The sequence below is a fragment of the Artibeus jamaicensis genome, unplaced genomic scaffold, assembly GCF_021234435.1.
Source record: "Artibeus jamaicensis isolate MK-2021 breed Jamaican fruit bat unplaced genomic scaffold, CSHL_Jam_final contig_2135, whole genome shotgun sequence".
Lineage (NCBI taxonomy): Eukaryota > Metazoa > Chordata > Mammalia > Chiroptera > Phyllostomidae > Artibeus > Artibeus jamaicensis.
The window spans coordinates 29,245-44,097 of NW_026521433.1; the positions used below are offsets into that span (position 1 = coordinate 29,245).

Consider the following 14,853-nt stretch of genomic DNA (forward strand, 5'->3'; position numbering starts at 1 on the left):
CTGTGAGATGCTTTCTATTTTGTTCTCCAATTCACTAATCCGGTCTTCTGTTTCATCTACCCTATTTTAATGCTTTCTACTGTGTTTTTTAATTCAGAAATTGTATTCTTCATTTTCTCTTGGCCCTTGCTAATAATTTCCATTTCCTTTTTCATGTTCATATAGTTCGCGGTGAGATTGTTATAGCCCCCCTGTAGTTTCTCTTAGCTCATTGTGAGCTCTTTGAACTTCCTGATAACCAGTGCTTTGAATTCAGTATCTGATAGTTGACTTGCCTCTATTCCATCTAACATTCTTTCTGAGGGTTCCTCCTTTCCTTCCATTTGGGGATTGTTTCTTTGTCTTCCCATTGTTTGTGAGACTCTTCTTGTTAGCCTCAGCTTCTTAGATTAATCTGTTTTTGACACCCTGGGTTTATGGTGTGAACTTTTGTGGTGGAATGCCTGTGAATTTCAGTGGTGCAGTCTCTTTTGTTTATCCTGTCGTTCTCTGCTTCCATCTACTCAAATATGCAGCAACTTGTGGCTTCTCTCCTACAACAAAGTGCAATTTGTCTCTCTAACTCTACTGTTGGGAGGCCTCTTCTATGGGTCCAGCTCTGGTCTTTTCATATTTTCAAGTTGATTGTGACTCTTGTGGGTAAAAGAAAGAAATGACAAGGAGAGAAATAAAAGGAAGAAAGAAAAAAAATTAAAAAATAGTAGGAGAATGGATGAAAGAGCAATAAGTTTAGAAATAAAAGAAAAAGAAATAAAACAGAAAATCCGGGAAAAGAGGACAAAAGTATGGAAAGATGGAACAGTAATAAAATTAAAAAGAAATAACAGATTACTTTAAAAAAGCAAAAAGATAAAGAAAGGAATGGAGAAGGAAGCAAAAAAAATAAAAATAAAATAAAGTAAAGTAAAATAAACCACAAGAAACAAAAAACCAAAAAACGCACAAACAAAAATAATCCCTCAAAAACAACATCAGAAAAGGAAATGTCAAGTGTGGGCTTCAAACTAGCCAAACCAGTTTTTCTGGTTGCAGTTGGCTGAGGGTGGATTGTTGTGATTTTTCAGCCAGCCCCTCTCAGGATCCAGACACTTGGCGCCTCTCCCCAGCTCCCTACAATGGGGAACTAGGACTTCCTCACAGAGCTCCCCTCCCAGGGGTTATTGGCATGGTCTGGTTTGCTGTGTTTGCGGGCACCTGCACCTGCCTAGTTGCCTGGTGCCCTCGGGGTTGAGCACAGACCTGCCCCCATTCCGTTGGGAAGCCCCAGGCCCTCTGCCCAATCCTGGGCTTGCTGCCAAGCTGGATGTGAAGCAGACCAGGCTGCCGTGTCTACTGGATTCAGAGCCCCAGACTGCACCTCTGAGTTCTCCTGGGCTGGCAACCACAGAGTCCTTGGTTGGGGCCCTTTGTCCTCAGCACTCTCTCTGTAAACTCTATCAAATAAGTCTCTCCTGGCACCCCACTTTGCATGGCCAGAAAGGGAGGGGGTTAAGGGTCTCAGCTCTTTCCCCAGGACCCCTCAGTGCCTGGGGCTTCCAGATAGTGTGAGGGGGGTGGACTGGAAGCCAGGAGCCGATCTGAGGACTGGGCGCCGACCTAGAAACTCCGTGCGCACGTCATGGCACGCTGCATGGTGTGTATCTCTCCTGCTCCTATGTTTGTCTGGCTCCCCTGGCCAACCTCTGCCAAAAAAAAAAAAACCAAAAATCCTAGGGATGGAGCAGCACCATGCCGGGCGCTGGACCCAGAGCTGTGTGCAGGCTGAAATCTCCTCTGCTCCTCTCTGGTTGAGTCTCTTAGCAGGTCCAGACCCAAAAATCCTAGGGAGGGAGCTTTCTGGGCGCTGAACATTGGCCTAGGCGCCCTCAGGCACTGGCCCAGATACACTGCGTGTGGAGCGACTAATTCCCCAAATTGCGTGCAGGCTGAAATTTCTTCCACACATCTTTGCTTGGGCCACTTGGCCTGCCCGGCAGAAAAAATTCCAGGGAGGGAGCTGTCTGGGAGCTGAACGCTGTCCCAGGCGCCCTTAGGCACTCTCCCAGACACAGTTCCCAGCAGGCGCTGGACCTCCAAACTATGCACAGACTGAAATCACCTCTGCTCCCCTCTGGTTGGGCCACTTGGCAGGCCCCCGGCCCAAAAATCCTAGAGAGGGAGCCTTCTGGGCACTGAAGGCTGTGCCATGCGCCATTGGGCTTTCGCCACTTGGCGCTCGTTACCCTACCCTGCACCGGCTGTTTCTCTTTGCTCCAACCAAGAGACTACTGTATGGATGCTGTCTCCCTACCATCTGGTTTCTCCGTGACCGATGAGGTTTCTGGTCTCTTATTTTCATATATGCTTGGCAACTGCTGGCTTGCTGGTTTCACCTCCTCCGATCAGAAAGGATTCTCTCCGTTTTGTACTAGGAACTGGTATGTGCTCCGTGCTAGTCCACCACCATCTTGAGAGCCCTGTACCATAATTTTTTGATACATTCATTTACTGACAGGCACCTAGGTTGCTTACAGCTCTTGGCTATTGTAAATTGTGTTATGAACATTGGGGTGCATAGGTTCTTTTGGATTGATGTTTCAGGGTTCTTAGGATATAATCCCAGCAGTGGAATTGCTGGGTAAAAAGGTAGGTCAGTTTTTAGTTTTCTGAGAAAATTCCATACTGTTTTCCATAATGGTTGTACTAGTCAGCAATCCCACCAACAGTGAACTGGGGTCCTTTTTTCTCCACAACCTATTCAACATTTATTGTTTGTTGCTTTGTTTATGATAGCCATTCTGACTGGTGCAAAGTGGTATCTCATTGTGGTTTTAAATTGCATCTCTCTGATAGCTAGCGATATTGAGCATCTTTTTTTAAAAATTATTTAATTATTTTTCAAGTACATTTTTTTGTCTATTTCTCCCATCCCAGCCCCCTGCTCCATCTCCCCAACTCCCTCCCATTCCCTCCTCCCCAATTTTCCCCTTAAATTCCCTTCCCTCTTCCCTCTGGTCACTGCCCACTTGTTCTCTATTTCAGTGTCTTTGTTTTTATTCTGTTTGCTTGTTTGTTTTATTGTTTAGCTTCCTGTGAAACATGAGATCATATGGTATTTGTCCTTCAATGCCTGGCCTATTTCACTCAGCATAATGCTTTCCAGTTCCATCCATGTTGTTGCAAAGGGTAGTAGCTCCTTCTTTCTCTCTTCTGCATAGAATTCCATTGTATATATGTACCACCATTTTTTTGATTCATTCGTTTACTGATGGGCACCTAGGTTGCTTCCAGCTCTTGGCTATTGTAAATTGTGCTGCTATGAACATTGTGGTGCATAGGTTCTTTGAAATTGATGTTTTAGGATTCTTGGGGTATAATCCTAGCAGTGGAATTGCTGGGTCAAAAGGCAGGTCGATTTTTATTTTTCTGAAAAAATTCCATACTGTTTTCCATAATGGTTGTACCAGTCTGCAATCCCACCAACAGTGAACTGAGGTCCCCTTTTCCCCACATTTCCAACATTTGTTGTTTGTTGCTTTGTTTATGATAGCCATCCTGACTGGTGTAAAGTGCTATCTCATTATGGTTTTGATTTGCATCTCTCTGATAGGTAACAATATTGATCATTTCTTCATGTCTCTCTGGATATTTTGTATGTCCTCCTTGGAGAAGTGTCTGTTCAAGTCCTTTTCCCATTTTTTAATTGGGTTGGTTGTCTTCTTAGAGTGGAGTTATATAAGTTCTTTGTATATTTTGGAGATTAAACCTTTGTTTGAGGTATCATTGGCAAATATGTTTTCCCAAACAGTTGGTTGGCTTTTTATCTTAATACTGTTTTCTTTGGCCATGCAGAAGCTTTTTATCAAGATGAGATCCATTTGTTTATTTTTTTTTCTGTCCCTTGCTCTAGGGGACATAACAGTAAAAATGTTGCTACGTGAAATACCTGAATTTTTCCTGCCAATGTTCTCCTCTAGGATTTTAATGGTTTCACGGCTTATATTTAAATCTTTTATCTACCTGGGATTTATTTTGGTGTATAATGTAAATTGGTGCTGAAGTTTCTTTTTTTTTCTTTTTGCCCATAGCTGTTCAGTTCTCCCAACACCATTTGTTAACAAGGCTATTTTTACTCCATTTTATGTTATTGCTCCCTTTGTCGAATATTAATTGACTGTAGAGAGTTGGGTTGATTTCTGGGCTCTCTGTTCTGTTCCATTGGTCTATATGCCTGTTTTCATGCCAGTAACAGGCTGTTTTGATTACAGTGGCCTTGTGAAACAGTTTGGCATGAGGTATTATGATTTCTCCTACTTTGTTCTTTGTTCTCAAAATAGCAGCTGCTATTGTGGCTCGTTTATGGTTCCATATAAATTTTTGAAGTGTTTGTTCTATGTCCGTGAAATATGCCCATGGTACTTTAATAGGTATTGCAATGAATCTATAAATTGCTTTGGGTAGTATGGACGTTTTGATGATGTTAATTCTTTCAATCCATGAACAGTGTATATGTTTCCATTTGTTTGTGTCTTCCTTGATTTCTTTCTTCAGTGCTGTGTAGTTTTCTGCATACAGGTCTAATACTTCCTTGGTTAGGTTTATTCCAAGGTATTTTATTTTTCTTTTTGTCATATTGAATGGGATTTTTTTCTTGATTTCTACTGCTGCTTATTCATTGTTAGTATACAAAAATGCCTTTGATTTCTAGATATAGACTTTATAACCTGCTGTTTTGCCAAATTCATTTATTATATCGAGCAGTTTTGGGGGAGTGTGTATAGGATTTTCCATGTGCACTATCTTGTCATGTGCAAACAATGATAGTTTTGTTTCCTCCTTTCTGGTTTGGATGCCTTGCATTTCCCCTTTTTTTTTTTTTTGATCGCTGTGGCCAAAACTTCCAATACTATATTGAATAGAAGTGGTGAGAGTGGACATCATTGTCTTGTTCCTGATATTAGTGGAAAATATTTTAGTTTCTCCCCATTGAGTATGATGTTGGCCGTAGGTCTCTCATATATGGCCTTTATTATATTGAGGAATACTCCTTCTATTTTCACTTTGCTGAGTGTTTCTTTTTTTCATTAATGGGTGTTGTACCTTATCAAAAGTTTCTTCCTCAGCTACTTATTGATATGATTATGTGATCTTAGTCTTTGCTTTTGTTTATTGATGTATTACATTTACTAATTTGCAAATATTTTACTATCCTTACATCCCTGGGGTGAATCGCACTTGGTTATGGTGTATAATCTTTTGAATATATTGTTGGATGAGATTTGCTAATATTTTTTGAGGATTTTAGTGTCTATTTTAGTGTTCATCAGCAATATTTGCCTATTAGGATAATGCTGGCTTCATGAAAAGAGTTTGAAAGTTTTAATCATTTTGTATTTTTTGGAATAGTCTGTGAAGAATAGGGGTTAGCTTATCCTTAAATTCTTTGGAGAATTCTCCTGTGAAACCATCTTGTCCAGAGCTTTTGTGTGTTGGGAGTTTTTGATTACTGCTTCAATTTCTTTTGCTGTTATTGGTTTGTTCAGGTTCTCTGCATCTTCTTCATTGAGTTTTGGAAGATTATATTTTTCTAGAACTTTGTCCATTTCACCTAGGTTTTCAAATTTCCTGGCATACACTTTTTTGTAATAATTTCTTATAATTTCTTTTCTTGCTGTGGTATCAGTTGTAAACTCTCTTCTTTCATTTCTAATTAAGTTAATTTGGGTCCTCTCTATTCTTTTCTTGAGGAGCCTACTTAATGGCTTGTCAATTTTGTTTATCTTTTAAAAAACCTAGTTCCTGGATTCATTGATCCTCAAAATTGTGCTTTTAGTCTCTATGTCATTTCATTTTTCTCTGATTTTGGTTATTTTCTTCCTTTTACTTGCTCTGGGCTTTGTTGTTATTTGAGTTCTTGCAAGCTTAGGGTTAGGTTGTTTGTTTGCAATGTTTCTGTCTTCTTTAGGTAAGCCTGTATTCCTATGAACTTCTCTCTCAAGACTGCCTTCACTGTGTTCCATAAGTTTTAGGTTGTTTTTAGTTCATTTTCATTTGTTTCCAGAAACTTTTTGATTTCTTCTTTAATTTCATTCTTGGCCCATTTGTTGTTTAATAGCATGTCATTCAATGTCCATGAATTTAACTGTTTTTTTTTTTTTCCTTTGGGATTGGTTTCCAGTTTCACTCCCTTGTGGTCAAAGAAAATGCTTGGTGTGATTTAAATTTTCTTGAATTTTTTGAGGCTCATTTTGTTTCATATCATGTGGGCTATCTTTGAAAATCTTCCCTGTGCATCTGAAAAGAATGTGTATTTAGCTTCTTTGGGATGAAGTGTTCTATATATATCAGTTAAGTCCATTTCATGTAGGGCATTGTTCAATGCCACAATATCTTTGTTGATATTTTGTTTGGAAGATTTGTCCATTTTTGATAGTGGGGTGTTAAAATCCCCTACTATTATTGTGTTGTTGTCAATATCTTTCTTGAAGTCCTCTAGAATTTTTTTTTATATATTTGGGTTCTCCTATGTTGGGTACATATATATTTATAATGTTAATGTCTTCTTGATGGATTCTTCCTTTGAGTATTATGAAGTGACATTTTGGGTCTCTCTTTATGGCCCCTTTTTTGAAGTCTATTTTGTCTGATATGAGTATTGCTACCTCGGCTTTTTTTCTTGCTTGATTGCTTAGAAAAATTTATTCCAGCAGTTCAGTTTTAGTCTGTGTAGGTCTTTTTTTCTGAAGTGGGTCTCTTGTAGGCAGCATATGTGTGGGCCCTGCTTTCTAATCCATTCAGCTATTCTGTTCCTTATGATTGGGGCATTTAATCCATTTACGTTTAAGGTTATTATTAATAAGTACTTATTCATTGCCATTTTTGTACCTGTGTTCCTCTCCATCACTCTCTTTTCCTTCCTTTCCTTAAAATAGTCCTTTTAGTATTTTTTGTAGGGCTAGTTTGGTGGAGGCATATTTTTTAGACTTCTTTGGTCTTGGAAGCTCTTTATTTGGCCTTCTATCTTGATTAAGAGCCTTACTGAGTAAAGTAGCCTTGGTTTTAAGCTTCTGGTTTTCATTACTTGGATATTTCTGGACATTGTCTTCTTGCATGGAGTTTTTCCATTGAGAAGTCAGTAGCTAACCTTATTGGGACTCTCTTGTATGTTACTTTTTTTTTTTTCTCCCCTGCTGCCTTTAGGATTCTCTCTTTGTCTTGGAATTTTGCCATTTTAATGATGATGTATCTGGAAGTGGAACTCTGTGTTTTCCTCTTGATTGGGACTCTCTGGGATTCCTGGATTTGTGTGACTTCTTCTCTCACCAATTTAGGGAAATTTTCCCTCATTATTTTTTCAAATAGGTTTTCTATCCCTTGTTCTTCTTCTTCTCCTTCTGGTATCCCTATTATTTTGGATATTATTATGTTTCATATTGTCTTGTGTTTCTCTTAATCCCTCTTTATTTTTTTCTGAGCCTCTTTTCCTTTTCTTGCTCTTTCTGTGAGTGTTTTTCTTCTCTGTCCTTCAGCTCAGCTGATCCAATCTTCTACTTATTGCTTCATGCTTTTGATTCCTTCTACTGTGTTCTTCAATTCAGAGATCATATTCTTCATATCCTCTTTTTTTTGCTGATAGTTCATACTTTTTTATGTTCATATAGTTTATGGTGAGTTTGTTGTAGTTTCCTTGTAGTTTCTGGTAGCTTATTGTGAGCTCTTTGAATTTCCTGATAACCAGTGCTTTGAATTCAATATGTGATAGTTGCCTTGCCTCTATTTCATCTGACATTCTTTCTGAGAATGTGAACTTCTGCGGTGGAATGCCTGTGAAATTCAGTGGTGCAGTCTCCTTCAGTTCTCTGCTTCCACCTACTTGTTTTGTGTGTGTGATTAGTTGGAGGGGTAGGCAAAATAGTTTATGAGAGTGAGAGATTATTTTATGATATTTACAGTCAGAGCCAGTAGAGAATAGATAGAAGATCTTTAGGCTATGTACAGTGTTAACCATAATCTTCAACCCAACTTGCCACTTTAAGAGAGGATGGACACAAAATAAGTCTCTTGTTGGAGACGGAAGGCTAATGAGTTGGATCTAGAAAGCAGCGAGGTTGTGGTTGGTCAGATTCTGGGTTAAGATGAGAGTAAAGGTTAGTAAATATATGTAGTATATGAGCAAATAGAGTTAATTACTCCAGTAATAAAATTCAGGAAACTTTGAAGTGGACTAAGATCCGGGAGATGTGTTGTGAAGTATTTACAGTTGTATAGAACAGGTATTATTTACAATAATGTTAGAGCAATGGTCATATAACAGACTCTATGTGATCTGTCTGAATAGGGGGTGTAGAACTTTGGGTAGTATGCTAAAAGAACACAAGTGACGTGAAGTATAGAAAATTAGCAATACACTGTGGAGGAGAGAACAGGGGAAACCTGTCAAATGGTATAATATAATCAGCCAAGGCAAAGAAGCCTATACAGAATAGGAGGAATACAAAGATACTATTAAAATATAAAAAGGGAGAATAAGCCCTGGCTGGTGTATCTCAGTGGATTGAGCGAGGGCCTGCAAACCAGACAATTGCAGTTCGATTCCCAGTCAGGGCACATGCCTGGGTTGCAGGCCGGTTCCCTGCAAGCCAGTTCCCAGCAGGAGACGCACGAAAGGCAACCATACATTGATGTTCCTCTCCCTCTCTCCTTCCCTTCCCCTCTAAAGGTAAATAAATAAAATCTTTAAAAAAATAAAAAAGTTAGAATAATGAAAAACTAATAATACAAATATGCAGCAACTTGTGGCTTCTCTGCTATAGCATAGTGAAAGTTGTCTCTCTGACTCTACTGTTGAGAAGCCTCTCCTTTGGTTCCAGCTCTGGTCTTTTCACAGTCCCAAGCTGTTTGTGTCACTTGTGGGTAAAAGAAAAAAAAGGCAGGAGAAGGTAGGAAAAAGCAATAAGTTTGAGGAGAAAGGAAGAAGGAATAACACAGAAAAGAGGAAAGAAGTATTGAAAGATAAAACAATAATAAAATTAAAAAGATAAAAGATTACTTAAAAAAAGAAAACATCTCTTGTTGGTTTCAAACTGGCCAAACCAGTTTTTATGGCTGCAGCAGGACGAGGGGCGATTGGTGTGGTCTTTCTTCAAGTGCACTCTCCTAAGAGCCAAACAGGCAACTCTCCCCAGCATCCCACGAAGGGGATCTAGGACTTTCTCATAGTGCTCTTTTCCTGGGGGTTATCACTGTGCGCTGGGTTGTGGGATGCATGCATGCAGGCCTGGCTGCCTCATTCCTGTGGGTTTGGGTGCAGACCTGTCCCACTTCTGTGGGGGAATGCCAGGCCCTCCGCCCAACCTCAGGTTTGCTGCCAGGCTGGGTGGGGAGCAGACCAGGTGGCTGTAGTAGAAGGAACCTTCAGTTTACATGACAAAAACGTTCCCTTTAGCAAGCCTACCTCTCAGAACAGCCCATTCCCCCAGCCATGCCCATGACTGTCAGAGTCAGAGCCCTACACTGAGCCTCTCAGTTCTCCAGGGCTGGCAATCACAGAGTCTGAGGTTGATCTCTGCCCTTTTTCCTCAGCACCCTCTCTGCAAACTCTAGCAAACAAGTCTTTCCTGGTGCCCAACCTTGCTTGGCTATAGAGGGAGGGAGCTGATAACCCAGCTCTCTCCCAAGGACCCTTCAGCAGGCCCAGGTCTCCCAAGGAGTCCAAGGGAGATGCGCCGGGAGCCGGTCCTGAGCATTGGGTACCAACCCAGGTGCACTGGGTGCCCACTGAGGCACACCGGGCACTGGGCCCTGGACTGTGCACTGGCCGAAGTCCCTGCTGCTTCTGTCTTTGCTCCAGTCCCTGAGACTCCACTGTACCACTGCCATCTCCCTACCATCTGGATCCTCCATGACTGTCACAATTTCTGGTCCCTTATTTTCATATATGCTGGGGAACTGACAGCTGTCTGCACTGCTCCTCTGCAGATCAGCCAGGATCCTCTCCCATGTATACAAGGAAAGGGAATCCCCTTTGTCCTACTCTGTCACCATCTTCAGTTTGCTGCTTTTGATTTCTTAATGCAGAAAATTTAGAGATTGTATTTGGTTTTGTTAACAAATATATTATAAGAGAAATCCATTTTGCAGAGCTGTCCTGGCTGCTGCAGATGGTAACTAAATCATCCCAGACACAATCTTTTTGTTCCACCTGGAAAGGGGGTGGTGATTCCCTCTAGTGGGGAATACCCCAAGCTCTTCTCCCAAAAAGCTTTTATTGGGAATGGTATGTGTAGGGGTATGCTGCATACATGCATAGCTTATCAACCAATGTCAAAAGGCTATAGTCATACAAAAATAGGTATTATCTACAGAAAACAATTGAGGGAAAAGAGAGATTTGTCATAGGTAAGGATCTTTTAGTCATGGTGATAATAGAGGGTCTTTAAAATGTGTTTCATGAGATAACTCCTTATGCTTTGAACTTAAACATCTGGTTTATATTATTGGGGCTATGCTAGGCAGAACAAGATTCAAAAAATACAATGTACATTTCAGACTTCATTCCCATAGGAACCCTCAGTGTTAGAGTTGGGTCATTCCTGCCACCAGTGTTACCTGGTTTTCCAGAGAAACTTACTAGCTCCTTTCAAGCTTTGCCCTTTCAGGGCTACAGTCTCCAAAACCACACAGAGTGATCCCCAACAATATATCTTCTACTTTATTTGAAAGGAGTTTCTTGAAAATGTAAATCTGTTTGCCTAGTGGGGGGAAAACTGTTTTGAAACTTATGTAGTGTTCATAAAAGTATCAATCTAAAGAATGCTAATTATTTACTTTAATTGGCACCAATAACCATGGTTATTAAGAATTAATAATTGTAATTAATTTAGGAAGAAAATGTATGGGTTGATACTACAAGATATAAGGTATTGGACACTTGTTCAAGAAATAGAAAACTGTTTACTTTGGCAGCACATGTACTAAAATTTTAATGATACATGGAAGATTGGCAGGGCCTCTGCACCAGGACGACATGCAAATTTGTGAGATGTTTCATACTATTTGGTTGGAAACAATTAAAGGGAAGTTACAAGTAACTTACTGTGAACAACATCACAATAAAAAAGGACATAGAAACTATCAATTAATGCCAGAAAGAAATGCATAATACACTTTTTGAATTGAAGATTACAGTAGAAGGAATTAAAAGCAGGCTAGATAAATCAGAGGATTGAATCAGTGAGTTACATGCAGGACAAGATAAAAAATATTCCAAGAAAGATCAAGAAAGGAAAAAAAAAACTAAAAAATAACAGAGTGGTCAAGGGACCCCCAGCACAACATAAAACATAATAATGTCTACGTAATAGGGATACCAGATACAGAAGAAGAGTAGCAATGGATAAAAAACCTGTTTGACAATGAAATGATAGAAAATACATTTAGTTCTTTAAATATTTATGTTTGTATTTATTTATGTGTGTGTATGTATGTATGTATGTATTTTTAGTCAGAGGGGAAAGAGAGGGGTAAAGAGAGGAAGAAAAATTTCAATGTGTGGTTGCCTCCCATATGTCCCCTACTGGGTCCTGGCCTCCAAACCAGGCATATGCCCTGACTGAGAAATGAGCAGGTGACTCTTTGGTTTGCAGCCCAGTACTTAAGCCACTGAGAAACACCAGCCAGGGCAAAAATCTTCCCTAATTTGATGAGAGAAAGAAGTCACACAAGCCCAGGAACCAAAGTGGGTACCAAGCAAGATGAACCCAAAGAGGCCACTCCAAGACACACCATAATTAAAATGGTAAAATTCAACGATAAAGAAGAAATTTTAAAGGCAGCAAAAAGGAAACAGTTAGTAACATACAAGGGAGCTCCAACAAAGCTAGTCGCTGACTTCTCAATGGAAATGCTACAAGACAGAAGGGAATGGCAAGAAAGATTCCAAGCAATGAAAATCAAAGACCTGCAACCATAGCTACTCTACCCAGCAAGGCTCTCATTTAAAATGGAAAGCATAATAAGGATTTCCCCAGACAAAAGAAGGATGAAAGAATATACCTTCATCAAATCAGCATTACAAGACACGCTAAAGGGACTGCTTTAAGAAAATGAGGAAAAAGAGTGAGAGAAAAAAAGAACACAGGTACAAAGGGGGAAATGGCAATAAATAAGTACCTATCAGTAATAACCGTAAATGTTAATGGGTTAAATGCTCCAACCTAAGACATGGGGTACCTGAAGATAAAGAAAACTTGACCTGCATATATGCTAACTATAAGAGACATACCTCAGGAAAAAAAAAGCCCTATAAAACTGAAAGCAAAGAGTTGGAAGGAAATACGTTAATCAATTGGACAGGAAAAGAAAGTTAGGTTTGCATTATTTGTATCAGAAAAAATAAATTTCAGATTAAAGGCCAGAAAAAGAGACACAAAAGGACAGTTCATAATACTCAAGGGCAGGATTGATCAAGAAGACATAAAATTGCTGACTTCCGCCAAGATGGAGGTATGGGTGGATGTGCCGTGCCTTCTCACACAACCAAGTTTAGGGACAACTAAATATTAGCATCAGAAAACACAACCAGAACATGGAAAATTGAACTTTTCGGAAGTCCATTAACAACAAATTCTTCAGCCCGACCGGTAAGGGGCGAAACCGGAGTCTCGTGAGGGGATGCACAGGAGGACTGAGTCGGACCCGGGCTTGGAATCCAGACGTGCGAATCCAGACGCAGGGGTTTGTGGGTTCCAAATGCAGGACTGGACCTAGTGAGCGACCGAGCAACCCACTGGGTGAGCGACTGCAGAGGAGACAGTGGGGAGGCGGTGCTGCGTGTTGACTGCAGTTGCCTATTTGCGGGCGAGCGGACAGGCTAGGGAGTGGGCGATTGGACCGGGGCCCAGCGTCCCCGCGGCAAGCGGCGGTAGAGGGCGCCGCCATTCCCCGCTCTGACCACGCCCCCACATACAGCGTCACAACCCAGCGACCTGGGAGTCCAAGGCGCTGCTTCTCACATTTAAAGGGCCAGAACAGACCAAAAATGTCGCAGGAAGACCTCAAAGCCCCAGAGACAAATCTAAGCGACGAAGAAATAGCAAAACTCTCAGACGCACAGTTTAAAACACTGGTCATCAGGATCCTCACAGATCTGGTTGATTATAGCCACAAATTAGAGAAACATATGAAGGCTAAACTAATGGAAATGAATGGAATTCCACAGGAAACCCATAGCGTTGAAAAGGAAACTGGGAGCCCTGGCTGGTGTAGCTCCGTGGATTGAGCGCGGGCCTGCGAACCACACGATCGCGGTTCGATTCCCAGTCAGGGCACATGCCTGGGTTGCAGGCCGGTTCCCTGCAGGCCAGTTCCCAGCAGGGGATGCACAAAAGGCAACCATACATTGATGTTTCTCTCCCTCTCTCCTTCCCCCCCCTCTAAAGATAAATAAATAATAAAATATTTAAAAAAAAAAAAAGGAAACTGGGACTCAAATCAATGGAGTGGACCAGAAGAAAGCAAATAATGGCCAAACAGAAAAGAGTCAAGGAGCAAGAATTCAAATAAATGAGGAGAGACTTAGGAACCTCCAGGACATCTTTAAACGCTCCAATATCCGAATTATAGGAGTACCAGAAGGGGGAAAGACACAACCATCAGTGGAAAACTTATTTGAACAAATAATAAAAGAAAATTTCCCCAATCTGGCAAAGGAAATAGACTTCCAAGAAATCCAAGAAGCTCAGAGAGTACCAAAAAAGTTGGACTCAAGAAGAAACACACCAAAGCATATCATAATTACATTAGCCAAGATTAAAATGAAGGAGAGAATCCTAGAAGCAGCAAGAGCTAAGGGGACAATCACCTACAAAGGAGTCCCCATCAGACTGTCAGCAGATTTCTCAAAAGAGACCTTACAGGCAAGAAGGGGCTGGAAAGAAATATTCCAAGTCATGAAATCTAAAGACCTACAACCAAGATTGCTCTATCCAGCAAAACTTTCATTTAGAATGGAAGGACAGATAAGGTGCTTCTCAGATAAGATCAAACTCAAGGAGTTCATCATCACCAAGCCCTTATTATATGAAATGTTAAAGGGACTTATCTAAGAAAAAGAAGTTAAAGAAGCATGAACAGTGAAAGAACAACAAGCTCACGGTTATTAACAACCACACCTAAAACAAAAGCAAACTAAAAGAACAGCTAGATCAGGAGTGGAAACATAGAAATGAAGATCTGAAGGAGGGTTAGCAACAGGGGAGTGGGAGGAGGAGATGGGGGGAGAAGGTACAGAAAATAAGTAGCATAGACAGTAGATAGAAAATAGATGGGGGGGCAAGAATAGCATGGGAAATATAGAACCTAAAGGACTTGAGACACATGGACATAAACTAAAGGGGGGTAATGGTGGGGATGGGGGGCAGGGTGGAGGGGAATGAAGGGGGGAATAGAACAACTATAACAGCATAATCAATTTAAAAAAATAAATAAAATAAAAAAAGAAGACATAAAATTGACAACATATATGCACCCAACATAGCAGTTTCCAAACATATATGGATAATTTTGGGGAATTTCAAGAAGGATAGAAACATCAGCACACTCATAGTAGAAGATTTTAACACCCCACTGTTAACAATGGACACATCTTCCAAACAAAACATCAACCAGGATATTGTGGCACTGAATGGCACAAATGGACTTAATGGATGTGCAAAAAAAATCCCCCAAATATGGAAAATGCACATTCTTTTTAAATGCACATAGAATATTTTCAAAAATACACCACCTGATAAGATACAAAACAAGCTTCAAAAATTGAAATCATATCAAGCATTTTTCAGAGAAAAATTGCTTGAAACTAGAAACCAATCTCAA

At 40.4% G+C, this 14,853-nt stretch overlaps 1 non-coding gene across 1 annotated transcript; it reads left to right on the top strand.

The window, feature by feature from the left end:
• Positions 1 to 10,932: 10,932 nt before the first annotated feature.
• LOC119050962 (U6 spliceosomal RNA) lies at positions 10,933 to 11,035 on the top strand. The gene has a single exon (XR_005082844.2). It is a non-coding gene; the product is annotated as a U6 spliceosomal RNA (small nuclear RNA).
• The last annotated feature ends 3,818 nt before the right edge of the window (positions 11,036 to 14,853 follow it).